The 14,377-nt window shown below is 57.9% G+C and overlaps 1 protein-coding gene across 1 annotated transcript in view; it reads right to left on the bottom strand.

Moving 5' to 3' along the window:
- The window catches only part of SLC6A3 (solute carrier family 6 member 3), a 34,512-nt gene extending 32,979 nt beyond the window's left edge, over positions 1 to 1,533 (bottom strand). Inside the window, exon 1 of the mRNA XM_027520442.1 lies at positions 1,463 to 1,533. The gene's annotated coding sequence lies outside the window, so the exon portion shown is untranslated. The remainder of the gene's footprint in view (positions 1 to 1,462) is intronic.
- Between the last annotated feature and the right edge of the window lie 12,844 nt (positions 1,534 to 14,377).

Here is a 14,377-nt window from a genome sequence, read left to right as displayed (position 1 = left end):
TCCATTCCGTAACCTGCAGGGTGACATCGCCTCTAATGTGGTTTCAGTCATAACGCAAGAGGCTACCTCCACGCTCTCCCCTCTGCCGTGGTAATGTGACGATCTTCAAATGGCTTCCCACAACAGTGCACACGCGTTCTTTACACTCAGCAACCAAAGTCAGAGGCAAAATTTTAAAACCAGGGTCACCCACAGGAATTCAGAGTTTCAAAGTAGTGATTACAAAAGCCTCCTTCAAGGAACGGCTGCATGTCCACATCCACTGCGGGCCCTGGACGGCCCAGGCAGGGATGGGAGCTCACAGGACTAGTTTCCGCATGGAGCGCTTCATCTGGGAAATCACCTCCTAGTCACCTTCACGACACTCTGGGCAGTGCAATCAGGGAAGACGGAAGAAATCACACAGTCAAGCCGGAGGGCGAGGTGGGCCCTCAAGGCTGTGGGCAGCTTCAAACATGACTTCTAGCGTCTGGGTGTTTCAACTGCACACGCTCGCAGGTGTGCGTGCGCACGCACACACACACACACACACACACTCTCTGAAGCAGAAGGCAGCAGGAGGCAGCGGAAACGGGGTGACTTTCCTCTGCATCCGAGTTTGAACAGAAACTCACAACACGACTCATCACAGCACGTTCCTGAGACGAATGAAAAGCACAGAAGGGACTTGGGGGAGGAGCAGAGGAACTGGCCTGCAGCAGCGTCCAGGGGCGCGGGCAGGGCTCGCGCAGACCCCAGCGGACTGCTCTGACGGCGGCCCTCGAGGGCGGGCCGGAGACCACCTGCTGGGGACTCCCGGCTCAGCATGTGGGGTGAGCCCACCTCAGGCCTGAAGCCACGGCCTCACAGGCCAGCTTTGGGTACAGAAAGCAAAACGTGCTGCTTGGGCAGCGTGGTTCTGAGCCCAGGACAGAAGCAGAGCTGCAGTCTGCCCTACAGCCAGCCTGGATGCCCAGAGCCTGCACACACCCCCACCTTCCCGGGCATCCTGCCCCATCTTAGACAGCAAAGACTAAGCCCTGCGAGAAGAAGCCACACTGAGAAAATCACCCGGGTTGGATCTGGGGGCCGCTTGCCCAAGTGGTCCCCACCAGGCACAGGTCTAGTTCAACAGGGAGCAAGCAGCCCCCAGTCTCACAGGGCCAGCTGGGCAGGGAAGCCAGGGCCAGCCGCCCCCTGCCCAGCGCCCTCTCCTAGCCTGGGGCAGGGCAGGGGCAGGGGACACCGGGATGCACACACAATCCCCGCGCCCCGTCTCAGGCTCACACCTCTCGGCCACCTCACCTTCAGATGGGCAGCTGCCCTGTTGCAGAGCGCTGTGCATCCCAACTGTCGGCTACTGTTACCTGTGGCCTCCCCCGCACCCCGCCCCGACAGTTCCTGCCCGGGCCCCGCGCCCTCGGCCTCAGACTTCAGGGGACGCCGGTGCGCGGCGCGGGCCACAGGGGTGGCCCGGACTCACCTGCGCGCCCGGCCTCTGCGCCGCTGGAGACCCGCCACCCGGCGTCCGCCAAAGCTCCAGCTCCGGGCCCGCGGCGCTCAGGGCTCTTATCTTGTCGCCGGGACCCGCCCCGCCGGCCGACGGGGGCGCCCGCCCACCCTGGCTCCGCCTCCGGGCCGCCCCGGGTGGGCGGAGGGTGAGCGGGGCCGCGCCCCGCGCCCCGGCACCCCGCCCCCGGGAACCCCTGCAGAGTCGGGGCTGCGGCGCCAGTCCCCCGCCCGCAGCGCGTTGTGCCAGCGCTCCGGGGCCTAGGGCGCGTGGGACCCGGGACGCCTCTGGTCCCAGGCCTCGCAAGACCAAGTGTGAAAGTCGCTCAGTGTGTCCGACTCTTTGCGACCCCACGGACTATACAGTGCTTGGAATTCTTCAGACCAGAATACTGGAGTGGGTGGCCGTTCCCTTCTCCAGGAAGGGCTCTTTTCCGTGTCTTTCCCACCCCAGCTTGCACCCCAGAGCTGCCCCGAGCACCGGCATCTGCTTGGAGCTTGGGGCTCCCTCGGCCCACCCACTGCTCCGCCCCAGTGAAGCCCGGGAAGGGCAGTTGCGACGGGAAGGAGGTGCGCGGCGGGCGGGGATCGAGGCGGGTCTTGCCTCCCTCCGCTTCCTCTCCTCCATGCCACCTCCACCCTGACGCTGTACCCACCCCGCTCCCCAGACCAGTCGTCTGGAACTCTCTCGTCGGTTCCGTCGCCTCCTCCCCCCGCAGCCGCCCCTCCCGAGGTCTCTCTGGGGCTCTGGGGACATCTCCCTGACCAGGAGCTGGGGCGGCTTGGGAGCGGGGGTCCTGCCGCGACCCCGGCCTCGCCCTGGTGGGCAGTTTCAGACCCCGCCCGGTCTCCGTCCTCTCTCCTCCGGCTGTGCGCCCGGGCGGCAGAGAGGTACCCGATCCTCGTCTGGGTCCGGGCTGCGGAGACGCGCGTCCTTCTGTGGCCCGAGAGACGCCTGTGCAGGACCCAGGGTCCGAGCGTCGGGCAAGGAGCAAAGCGTCCGGACGCTTTGCCGACCTGGAGCGCGAATCGATTGGAACCAAAGGGCTTGAATCACACTCGCATTGGAAAACGATTTCCCTGGATGGCCGGAAACCACAGCGGTCAATACCCGCTCCCTGACCAGGCGGACTGGGATCTTTGCCGAGATGACCCCCCGCAAGACTGTACATTCGGGACGCAGAGGGATGCAGTTCCCAAGCCACCAAGCAGGCCCAGGACCCTCAGATGCAGGACGGTGTACAGGTAGGTGGCACCCTGGCTCTGCACGAGGAGGAGCCCGGATGGCAGCCCTCCCCCCCGCTCCGTGTAAGCTTTGATTTTCCCACCTTGCGTCCCTTGCAGGGGGGCGTCCACACCGCGCTCTCTGCTCTGAGCCACATGCTTGGCAGTGTCCCTCTGCCAGGGCCTGCAGACCACCCTGGCTCCTCAATACCACCGTGCCCAGGGCTCCAGCTTTATTCCGGAGACCACACCTCCCTGCCTGTCTCACAGCCTCCCCACCAGGGGCTGGTACCTGGTGTCCGGCAGGAACCACCGTCCCAGGCAGGACTGGGGTCCAGGGAAGAGCCCAGCACTCAATGTCCCAGCCTCTCTGCTGCTGTAACAAAGATGTTTCAGGCTGGGTGGCTTACAAAGTCGAGTGCCCACAGGACAGAAGAGCCTAGAAGCGCTCTGGAGCCGCCTTTAAAAGAGCACTGGCCCTATTCCTGAGGGCTCAGCCCCCGCCGGGGCCTCATCACCTGCCAGAGCCACCCTCCAGGACCATCCCGGGGCGGGGGTGAGGGCATGAGCATGGATTTGGGGACGTGCACGCAGGGAGGTGACAGGGATTTCACGAGATGGTGACGTGCCACCTTGAACCCGTGAGGACCAGCGGCCATCCCAGCAGGCTGTCTGCCCACAGACGCTCCACGTTGTGAGTTTCGAGAAAGAAGAGGCGTACTAGGTCGGGGCTCGATGCACGGTGTCATAGGAACACGGAGTGGAACCAGCCAGCTCAGACGTGTATGTCTGCAAGCACACACACCAGATGGAAAGGCCTGGGAAGGCAGGCGGTCCCCGCAGGGGCCAGCCATGGCCCGAGCCCACCCCAACGGGACTGCCGCCTCCGTGCCAGACAGACCCAGACAGGAGCAGCCCATCACGGCGTCACTAACCTGCACGAGGAGAAGGGTGCTGTGGGTATCCAGGGGTGCTGCCGCCCGCCCGGCCTCAAGATGAGGGACCCAGGGGTGCTGGAGAGCAGAGACCGAGGGAGCTGGACCCGTGGCCTGGCCGCAGAAGCCCAAGAAAGCCGGCTGCCTGACGCTGGTGCGCCTGCATCATCCTGGGCGGGGCTCCCCCCGGCCCGCACCTGTGCAGGTAGGACCTATGGGGTTCAGAGCCGATTAAACAGCCAGCCTTCACGGGCTTGGAATTCGGCCCAGGGTTTTTCTTCAGAGTGGCTGCTGCTGGCTCGGAGGCCTCCACTGGTGATGGTGACTGAGTTCCGTCCTGCTGACCTCGAGCGGTCGCTCACTGTCCGCTGTGGACCAGCTGCAGCCGCAGGTCCGGGGCGGGGTTCGGGGGGAGCCGTGGCCGGGCCGCTGTCCCCACTGTGGCTCTGCCCCACTGGAGGTCGCCGCTGGGTGTGGCCCTGTCTCAGCACCCCGACTTCAGGGGGCTGCGAGCATGTCCCCCACAGCTGCCCCACCCACAAGAGGACGAAGGCCACGCGCTGACATCAGGGTCGTGCCTTTGAGGTTCCCGAGAGGCTGGAGCCCTGGTGGGTGAGTGTAGCATTCTATCTGAGCATCAGAAAGCCGCCTGCAGGGGAGGCTGGCGGAGTGGGGCGGGATGGAGCAGAGCAGGTCAGCAGTGCAGGGCGATCCACACAGGCCAGCAGGAGCCTGGCTGGAGGGATGTGTGTGTCCTCAAGCTCGGTAGGAAGACCTGGAGGGCTCAGGAGTCACCACGCAGGTGACGGGGTTGTTCTGGCCGCCAGGGCTGACTCTGGAGCCAGAAGTCTGAGATCAAGGTCCCGGAGGGGCTGCGTCCTTCCGAGGGTTGAGGGGGCGTCTGGTCCAGACCCCTGCAGCTTCTGAGGGTTTGCTGGTGTCCCGGGCTTGTAGAAGCATCACCCCATTTCCACTTGTGTTCTCACAAGGTATAATGTGTGCGTGTGCGTGTGTGCGTGTGTGTGTGCATGTGTGTGTGTGATGTTGGATCAGGGCTCCCCTAATGCCTCCTTTTACCTTGACAACCCCTGTAAAGAACTCATGTCCAATTAAGGCCACATTCTGAAGTCTTGGGGCTTAGAATTTTGACATCTGAATTTGGGGGCACAGTTCAACGCACAACAAAGAGGAACCTTACCAGGCCCTGGCGTGCTGCAGCCCATGGGGTTGCAAAGAGTCAGACACAACTTAGCGACTGAACAAGAAGAAGAAGAAGCCCATTCTCCAGGGGAGCAGCTCAGAACTCGTCAGAGCCTCCTACGTTCCGTGGGGTTGCAAGAATCGGACTTGACTGAGCAACTAAGTGCACACACACACACACACACACACACACACACACACAGGGCGTGTGGTCCCGCAGCTCAGGCCAGGACGTGCAGACTTGGAGGCAGACAGAGCCGGTGCAGGAGAGCTGGCCTCTGGTGAGCCCATGTTCTCAGGAAGAGAGGACTCTCGGGGGTGCTGCCTGTGGAGGGCAGAAGAGGATGCCCCCTCCCAGGGCGCTGGCAGGACCTGAGGGCCCTAGCTCAGGCCTCCTTCCCTCCAGCCTCGCTTTAGATGTGAGGGGCCAGCAGCTCTGTGGCCGCACCTTCCTTGCGGCCCGGAGCCCTTGGGTCATCTGTGCATGGCTCCCCCGCCCCTCCTGACCCTTTGCCCCAAGAGTCGGTGCCCATGGGGCTGGCAAGACTCTGGGTGCCCGCCTGAGGCCCGATCCCAGGTTCACGGGGTCGCAAGGCCTTCGTGAAGTGTCCTGGCCTCTGTCCGCCCCCCTGCTCACCAACCACCCTGACACGGTGCAAAGAGGACCCACAGAGCCACGGCTGCAGGCGCCGACCCTCAGGGCGCCTCGGGGTTCTCTGCTCAGCAGCCTTCCGCCCTCGGAGGCTCCCGGATGCCCAGGCCCACCTGCCCCTCGTGTGGGGACGGAGGGATGTGAGCAAAGAAGGAAGAGCTGCGCCGTAGCCCAGGGGCTCTGCGTGGGTCTGCCAGAGTGAGAAGTCGCCGCCCGGTCCCCCGCCCTGGGTTTCTCGGGACTGGCGCCCATACCCCCGGGTGCCCCTGCCTCCCCCGGAGCCCCTCTCCGGCCACAGTGCCCGGTGCCCGTACCTGGCCCCCCCCTCACATCCCCGGGCACCCCCACCCCCCACACACCCCCAGGAGCACCCCTTCGGCCACACCCCTGGACTCCCCTGGCCCCACCCCCGGGAGCACCCTGCCCCCCACACCCCGGGCGCCCCCAGCAGGAGGCTGGGAGCCCAGGACCACGCTTTCCGAGGGCTCAAGGAGGCCCGGCTTGGAGTCTGCGGTGGAGAGCTGGCCGAGTGCATGCGGGCAGCTGCGGAGACCACACAGGAGGCGGGTGGGTGGGTACATGCCCGAGTTATTCCCAAGGTTGAGTGTTGAGGGGAGCCCAGAGCCAGCGGCTCCCCCAGACAGCACCGTGGTCTAGAGCAGCATCCCCCCTCGCCCCGAGGGGGGCTGCGTGAACCCCAGCCGCACCTTGAGTGCAGAGCCGGGGCTCACCCTGAGAACCTGTCAGCTGGGCTGGGGAGACCTGGGTGGCGGCCTGCCTTCCTAACAACTTCCCGGGGGATGAGCTGCGGCTGGTCCCCGGACCACACTCTGAGAAGCACAGACCTGGCTGGGCCCATGGGGTGTGGAAGGTTCTGGAAGACAGGGGTGCTGCGTGGAGCCTCTGGCAGCCCTGCAGGGACTCAGTGCAGACCTTGGGGGGTTTTGGAGAATAACCAAACATTCTTGAGAAAACCGATGTTCTCCTTTGGGGTGAGTATGCTCCGAGCTGCAGCCCCGTCCGCAGGTGAGCTGAGCCCCGTCAGTTATAATGCTCGCCCACCTGTCCATCTCCTACAGAGACTTTCTGTGAGCTGAGGAGCACGTGCCCCCCGCCCCCATCCATGGCACTCCCTTAGCCCATTCCTGGGCGTCACGGGCACATCCCACGACCATATGACCGCAGAAGCATATGGATACCACAGTGTACCGACCCTGCCATCAAAGCAGCTACACTCAGAAGGTAGGGGAATCTTCCTGGGGGGCAGACACCCCAGCAGGGCACCCTGAGCTGAGAAGTGGGGAGGCTCAGAGGTGCGGGCCTCAGTGATTCTTGCCCATTGGCTAGTGTATCGTGGAGATGTCACAGAAACTTGAGAAATTAATGATAAGAGCTTTACCTGCAGATGACATAATCACCTATGCAGACAATCTGAGTGAATGTAGAAGACAAACGCTAGCATTAACGAGGGAAGTTAGAAGGGCACCGGATGTACAAACATCAGCTGTGTTCCTGTGCGCCAGCAGCAAGCTACCGTAAAATAAAACTCATAGTAATTTCATTTAGAATAGGTTCCAAAACTGCCATGTGTGTGCAAGAGACAAATGTTGAAAACATTGCTGAAGAACTAAAAGGTTGAAGGAAGTGGAGAGACCAGGTCCATGATCTTAAGTCTTAGTGTCATGAAGATGCCAATGCTTCTCAAACTGAAATTCTAACCGGCTTTTTTGAAGACCTCAACCAGTTGGTTCCTAAATGTATAGGGACCCAGGATAGCCAAACACTGCTGGAAAAGACAAGATTGCAGGACACTCTGTGGCCCCGCCTCCCACATAAAGCTGATCTTATTTTCTGTCATTATCTTGCCATTTGTGTCCTTGCTTTACAAACAGCTTTATTGGTGTTTAATTGATGAACCACAAACTGCACAGATGTGAAGAGCGCCGTCTAGGAGGTTTCTGTGGTCACAGAACACGCGCCCCGTGAGGGTAACATTCCTTGTGTTCAGACCCTCCTCGTGCCCCTGCAGAGCCTTCTCTATCCCGCCCCACCGGCCTGTGGCCTGTCTGCCAGCCATAGATCCCTTCATTCTTCCTAGAATTGTACGTTAACGGCACCACACCGTAACCGGCATATTTGAGCTGAATCTGTGCTGTTGCACTCATATTCCCATCAGTGGAGAAGGCGATGGCACCCCACTCCAGTACTCTTGCCTGGAAAATCCCATGGATGGAGGGGCCTGGCGGGCTGCAGTCCATGGGGTCACTAGGAGTCGGACATGACTGAGCGACTTCACTTTATTTTTTCACATATAGATAGAGCATCATCTATTCCCCCCTTCACCGGTTGATGGACGTTTGGATCTTAAAATAAAACCCCTGTGAACACTTGCACACAAGTCTCTGTGTGGACATGCACTTCCACCTCTCTTGACTAAGAGCTTAGCTGTGGGATGGCCGGGCCATTTTGCTGATGTGCGGTTAACTGCTTTTTAAAACTAGTTGTTTTGCAGAGTGGTGATGCCATTTGCCATTTCCATGGGCAGTGTGTGTGAGCGTTTCTCTTGCTCTGTGTCCTTGTCAACACTTAGAATGGCCCCTTGATTTCAATGTTTACATGCTAGCCATTGTGGTAAGTGTGGTAGAATCTGGTGACAGATTAAATGGCATTTCTCTGGTGACTGAAGTGTTCTGCAGTCCTCGTGTGTGCTTGGCATCCTCATCACTTCTGGTCAAGTGGCTGTTTAAATCTTCTGCACATTCGGGTTGTTTGTTATGTTATGAGAAAGTGTTAGTCGCTCAGTCGTGTCTGACTCTTTGTGACCTCATGGACTGTAGCCCGCCAGGCTCCTCCTGTGTCCATGGGATTCTCCAGACAGGAATACTGGAGTGGATAGCCATTCCTTTCTCCAGGGGAATCTTCCCAACTCAGGGATTGAACCTAGGTCTCCCGCATTGCAGACAGAATCTTTACCATCTGAGCCACCAGGGAAGCCCACTCATTGTGTTAGATTCTTACACAACTGTTGAGTTTTGAGAGTTCTTTGTATATTCTGGATACAAGTCCTTCATCAGATAGACGACTTGCAAATATCTTTTGCGATCTTGGATTGTCTTTTCATTCTCTTAATTGAGTCTTCTGAAAAACAGAAGTTATTACTTTTGATGAAGCCCAACTTACCAGTTTTTTAAATGAATCCTGCTTTTAGTGCTGTATCTGAGAAATTTTTACTTCACCCAAGATCGCAAAAATTTTTCTCCTAAAGTTTTTCTCTAAGAGTTTTAAGTTTTAGGTTGCGCCTTGTGTGTGGGACCCATTTTACACTCCCATGGTGTAAAGTGTAGGTTGGTTTCGTTCCCTTGTCCTGTGGGTCACGCAGAGAGACATGCTGAGAACTTGGGGCACAGCCTTGTGGGCGGCCCCTGCGTCCCTGGGGTCCTGCTGACGTGTGTCGTTCACCGGGAAGCCCTCTAGTCAGCCGCACGCCTTAGGGTCACCACGTCCTCCCGGGAGCGACATCCTCATCATGCATGACCTCGCTTAGACCCGCTGACCAGCTGGGCTCTGAGACTGACGTCCACCGCACCTTCTCCTGATGGAGTTAGCACCGCCCTTTCCCTTCGGCCTGTTGTATCCGTGTGTGGTGTGCTTACTGGTGTCGCGGGGTCAGGTCTCACTTTTACATCCTGTCTGACGGTTTCTGCAGGTCGCTCCCTGTGGTGCTGAAATGCCTGGGTTCAGTCCCCCAGGCGCCGCACCGTGCCCTCCACCCCTCAGCGGCGTTTGCCGACCTGCAGGCCGGGGGTTTTGTTTCTGCGTCCACGTCCGCCTCCTCTGCTGGACTCTGAGCCGTGTCCCTTTGCTGTGCTGTTCTGGTGTCTCCTTCGCATGATGCACACTGCTGCCCGCTGCCTCTGCACCGACCTGGGCCGCTGCTCGTCACCCCTCCCGGCCACCGTCGCACCGTCTTCACCTCTGTGTCACGAATCCCAGGATGCGTCGTCGCTTTTGCGTCAGATAATCATCCTGGACAGAGATCTAAACAACGAGCAGCAGTGGTTCCGTTCCCCCATGTGGTTCCGGCTGAGCCCCGCAGGCCCGGGTCCAGAGTGGAGCCCCTTTCAGGCTTAAGGACCTGCATTCTCACTGTGCTGTGAGGTGTGCCGGCCGGCTGGCGATGAATTCCTTCAGCTTCTGAGCTTAGAAACACTGTTGTTTCCCTTTGGGGTTTTTTTTTTTTGCGTTAAAAAAATTAAAGTTAAAAGAAAATGCACACTGCAGAAGAGATGCTTTTGCTGCGTGAAGCGTCCTCTGTTCCGTGGACCCTGCAGGGTGCAGCTCTGCCCTCTGCTCACCCTGCTGCCCTGAGCCCTTTGCTCTGCTGACTCTGTTCCTCGTCTGGTCTAAGCATTTGATTACGATGCTCCTGGTGTGTCTCCTCCGTGGCACTCCTGTTTGGAATCCTTATGCTTCTTGGACGCAGGGTTTATAGTTTGTATCCAACTTGGGAAAGTATTTCTTCCAATGTTTTTCAGTCCGCCCTTCTCCTGGGGGACTCCAGTGGCGGGGCTAGCGGGCGACGTGAAGCCCCACCGTCGCTTGTCTCTTGTCTCTGTTTTGTTTTGGGTGGTTCCTGCTGCTGCCCTTCGCGTTCACTTGCCATCTCTTCTGTGATGTCAGTCTCTTTGTGGAGCGTCTGTTGTTCTGGATCATGGACTCTAGGGCTTCAGTGCTTGCAGCTCCTGGGTTCTAGAGCATGGCTCAATAGCTGTGCAAAGGCTCAGTTGCTCCGTGGCCTCTGGGATCTGCCTGGACCAGGGACGGAACCCATATCTTCTGCGTTGGCAGGTGGAGTCTTTACCGCTGAGCTGCCAGGGAAGTCCAGTTTGTGTCTTTTAAAAGACACCTTTTGCATCTCCACCATTCATGGGCAGCCTTGCTTCCAGCTGGCGTTTGAACACGGAGTCCAGCGATTTTGCGTAGTGATCGTCAATGCTCTCATCTGCTAATTCCGTCATCCGAGTCACTTCTGGGTCTGTTTCTGTTGATGGCTGGTCATCTTTCCTGGAGTTTTGCACCTACGTGACCTCTGATGGGAGGCAGAGTGTTGTGAACTTGACCCTTTGGGTGCTGGGTAGTTTTATATCCCTCTGAATATTCTGGAATTTTGGGCTGCAGGCAAGCTCCTTGCAAAGAGTTTGGTCATTCTTTCAGGTCTTGCTTGTGAGCTCTGTGTACTGGGGCCAGTGTTGTGTTTGGCCGAGGGGCCATGATTTCTTCATGGTTCAGGCAAAGCCCACCTGAGTTTGCACTGATCACACCTTCCAGGACAGAGGTGAAAACAGCCACTATGCCTCCATCTTGACCAGAAGTGAAACTATGGACTCATTAACTTTTGTTAAGTTGAAAAGAACTAATCAGAGCCTGAGCAGCTCTTGGTGACCCTGTGACAGAGACCGGCCCTCGGCTGGCAGACCCGGCCAGACCCTCGTGCAGTCGGAGCGTGGAGCTGGGCTCTGCCCCTGGACAGGAGGCTTCCTCCGCATCAGAGGACAGACACCGTCGGTCGTAAACGTCTCGGGTTTATTGAGCGTTGCCCTGACCCGGGCAAAGAGTCTGTTTTGTCAACTGCTTTCTGTGCATTTTTAATGGCAATTAAGTCAGTTTGGTAAAAAAGGTTGTTCACATTATCTGCATAATTGTGCTTCTGCCCTTGGTGGGTCTCTCGATTACTGAGAGCGTTGTGTGAAAAATCTCCAGCTCTCTTTGCTGATCTATTTGCTTCCCCTGTTCGTTCTGTCAGTGTTTGCTTAGCACGTTGCGAGCTGCGTGACGGGGGCGCTGAACGGGAGATGGCTGGTCCTTGGGGGGGCTGAACCCCGCGTCAGCCGCAGTGTTTGCCCTGACACGTAATCCTCCTTGTCTTAAAGGTCACAGTGCGGTATTAATCCTGCCGTATCTACTGTCTCAGAGTTGTGTTTGCATATTACATATATTTCCTGTTTTTTAACTTTCAGCATGTGTTTAAACAGCATATAGTTAGAATCTTTTGTTTGTTTTTTCGTTTGGCCGAGCGACTGTCCTTTAGGAGTTCTGGGTCCGTATTTGATGTAATCACTAGTATCGTTGGATTTAATTTTACCGTTTGCTGTTCGTCTTCGATTTGTATTATCTGTTCTTTGTTCTCTACTGTCCTGCTTAGTTTGGATGAAATTATTATCCAAAAGCATTCCATTTTATTGCTGCTTATTAGTTATACCTCTATGTTTTTAAAAAATTATTTATTTTTTGTTTATTTAGTTTTGGCTGTGCTAGGTCTCTTGTTGCTACACAGGCTTTTCTTGAGTCTGGGTGAGCGGGTCCGCCCTTGAGTCAGGGCGAGCGGTCTGGTCTCGAGTCGGATGTGCAGGCTTCTCTCTGCACTGGCTTCTCTCGTTGCAGAGCCTGCTCTAGAGCACGGGCTTCAGTATTCCTGGTGCATGGGCGTAGTTGCCTAGAGCCTGTGGGATCTTCCCCGATCAGGGATTGAACCCATGTCCCCTGCAATGGCAGACGGATTCTTAATCACTGGACCACCAGGGAAGCCCTACCTCTGTGTTTTTCTTCTGTTTTCTCTGGAGGCTTACCATACATTTTAAGTTTTCACAGCCTCCCTTCAGATAACACTTTCCTGCAGTCAGGTTCCCACATGCGTCACGCTCTTACCTTTTTCCACAGCAGTATTTTCTTTTTCTCTGGCTGCCTTTAAGGCTCTCTTTACCAGCTTCCAGAACATTGTGTGATGAGCCTTACGGTGTTTTTGTTATGTTTCTTCTGTTTGTGGTTAATGGAGCTTCTTGGCTGTCTGAGCCGAGAGATTGGGGAGAAGTCTGGCTAACGTCTGTTCGGTGTCTCTTCTGTCCTGTGCTCCCCGGTCTGAGCCAAGAGATTGGGGAGAAGTCTGGCTAACATCTGTTCAGTGTCTCTTCTGTCCTGTGCTCCCCTCTGGGAGTGGCATCTCCGTGATGGGACCCTTAGTGCCGCTCTGGGTCGGCCTCCCCTCCGTGTGTGCTCCGTCGGACACGCATGTGGCTACACGAGGGGCTCATGGTGTTTGCTCTGCAGCGTGCATCTCAGGTACCCCGTCCGGGGTGGGACCTGGGTGGTAGCTGTGGCCTCTCTTTCCAGCCAACCCAGCGAGTACAAGGTGACAAGGGACAGAAGGGTTAGGGGGACACACCCAGAGCCGAGCCAGGAGCAGCCAAGGCTGGCGTGGCTGTGGCCAGACCCCGCCTGCCCCCCCGGTCCCTCCCGTCCTGGAGGGGAAGGGCTTGTTCTGTCGTAATGCAGTCCCTGTCCACCCTCCCCCCTCCCCTGCCCTGTCTCCGAGTCTCCACCAGCACCGAGGGCAGAGCTCACCACTGCTGACCGCCCACCTTGTGTTACGTCAAGAAGGGGTTTGGTTCACTGCAAGGGAAGCCTGGCGCTCTGAGCAAGTCCCCACCAGAAGCACTGGCCTGACGGATGGAGGGTCAGTGTCTGCCACCTCAGCGCCAGGGTCGGTCCTAATGGGGTGCCCATGGCACGTCGGATGTGTGTCAAGTTGGTCTCGGCGGGGCCAACGTCTGTGACACGGGGTGGCGGGGGGTTGGGAGGAGCTGAGGGAAAGCTCTTCTCACCCTCGCCTGGTGACCCTGGGGGCCTGTGTGGCTCTGTGTCTGGGGATGTCCTGGCTCGCTGTCCGCTGGACACGTGTCTGGCCTGTGGGACTTGGGGGCCAGGTGGTGCACAGTGGCTGGGAAATGTGAGTGGGGCTGGCGTTGTACTTCTGCAGAAGCGTCAGCGTCTTCTCTCTTCCCCGAGCACCTGCCTGGCAGGTCCCAGGAGAGGGGCTACGTGGGCATGGGGACGCGGAGATGCGCGGGGTTGGGGGGTGCCTGGGGACAGTGATTGGGGTCACCTGTCACTGCCCTGAAACTTCTCTGCTGCTCCGGGCTTGTCTGTCTTAAGGGCTCAGTTCCCCCGGATGGGATGCTCCTACTTAGGGACACAGTGGAGTCACTGCCCTGCAAGCTTAGGTGGTCACAGCTGTTAGGGGTCCTCCTGCCAGTGAGGCAGCAGGATGGGGTGCTGTTACAGATGCTAATGACAGCAGAGAGGGGGCAGGGGACCCTCTGGGTGCCTCTCAGCTCTTTCCTAGCTGATACTGTGACCAGTGGAGGCAAGACCACAAAGGCTCCAGGTGCTTTGGAAACAAAATGTGACTCCTTTCTCTTGGGAAAGACCCGACTGGTCAAGGTATGTAGGGACTGTGGCCTGGGGGTGGGGAGGAGGGGAAGGAAGCAGAGAATACCAGCCTCAGCCGCACACCAGCCCCCGGAGGCAGGAATGCAGTGCCCTAGCGACTGCCTTCCTGACTGGCATGTGTGTAAGTATGTTTGTGTGCCTATGTGTACACATGTATGTGCATGCATGTGGGCACATACGTATGCATGCACGTGCATGTGTGTACAAGTGTACGCATGTGCGTATGCACGTGCACACATGTGCACACATGTATGGACATGAGTGTGTGCGTACATGCACGTGCACGTGTGCACAGGTGTATGTGCACGTGTCCCCGTGCACACATGTATGCATATGCATGTACGCGTGCACATGTGCACGTGCATGTCCGTGTGTGCATACATGTACGTGCATGCACGCACGCACCTGTGTATGCATGCGCATGGATGTGCATGCATGTGCACATGCCTGTGTGTACGTGTGTGTGCACATGCACACATGTACCTGCATCTGTGCGTGTGCCTGTGTGTACACGTGCATGCATGTATATGTGTGTGTGTGTGCATGTATGTACACCCCCCTCTTGCTTTACAGTGGGGACAGCAGTGGTAGT

This window comes from Bos indicus x Bos taurus, chromosome 20 (genome assembly GCF_003369695.1).
Source record: "Bos indicus x Bos taurus breed Angus x Brahman F1 hybrid chromosome 20, Bos_hybrid_MaternalHap_v2.0, whole genome shotgun sequence".
Classification (NCBI taxonomy): Eukaryota; Metazoa; Chordata; class Mammalia; order Artiodactyla; family Bovidae; genus Bos; species Bos indicus x Bos taurus.
The sequence above is the reverse complement of the archived record's forward strand: the minus strand, read 5'-3'. Positions and strand labels throughout refer to the sequence as shown.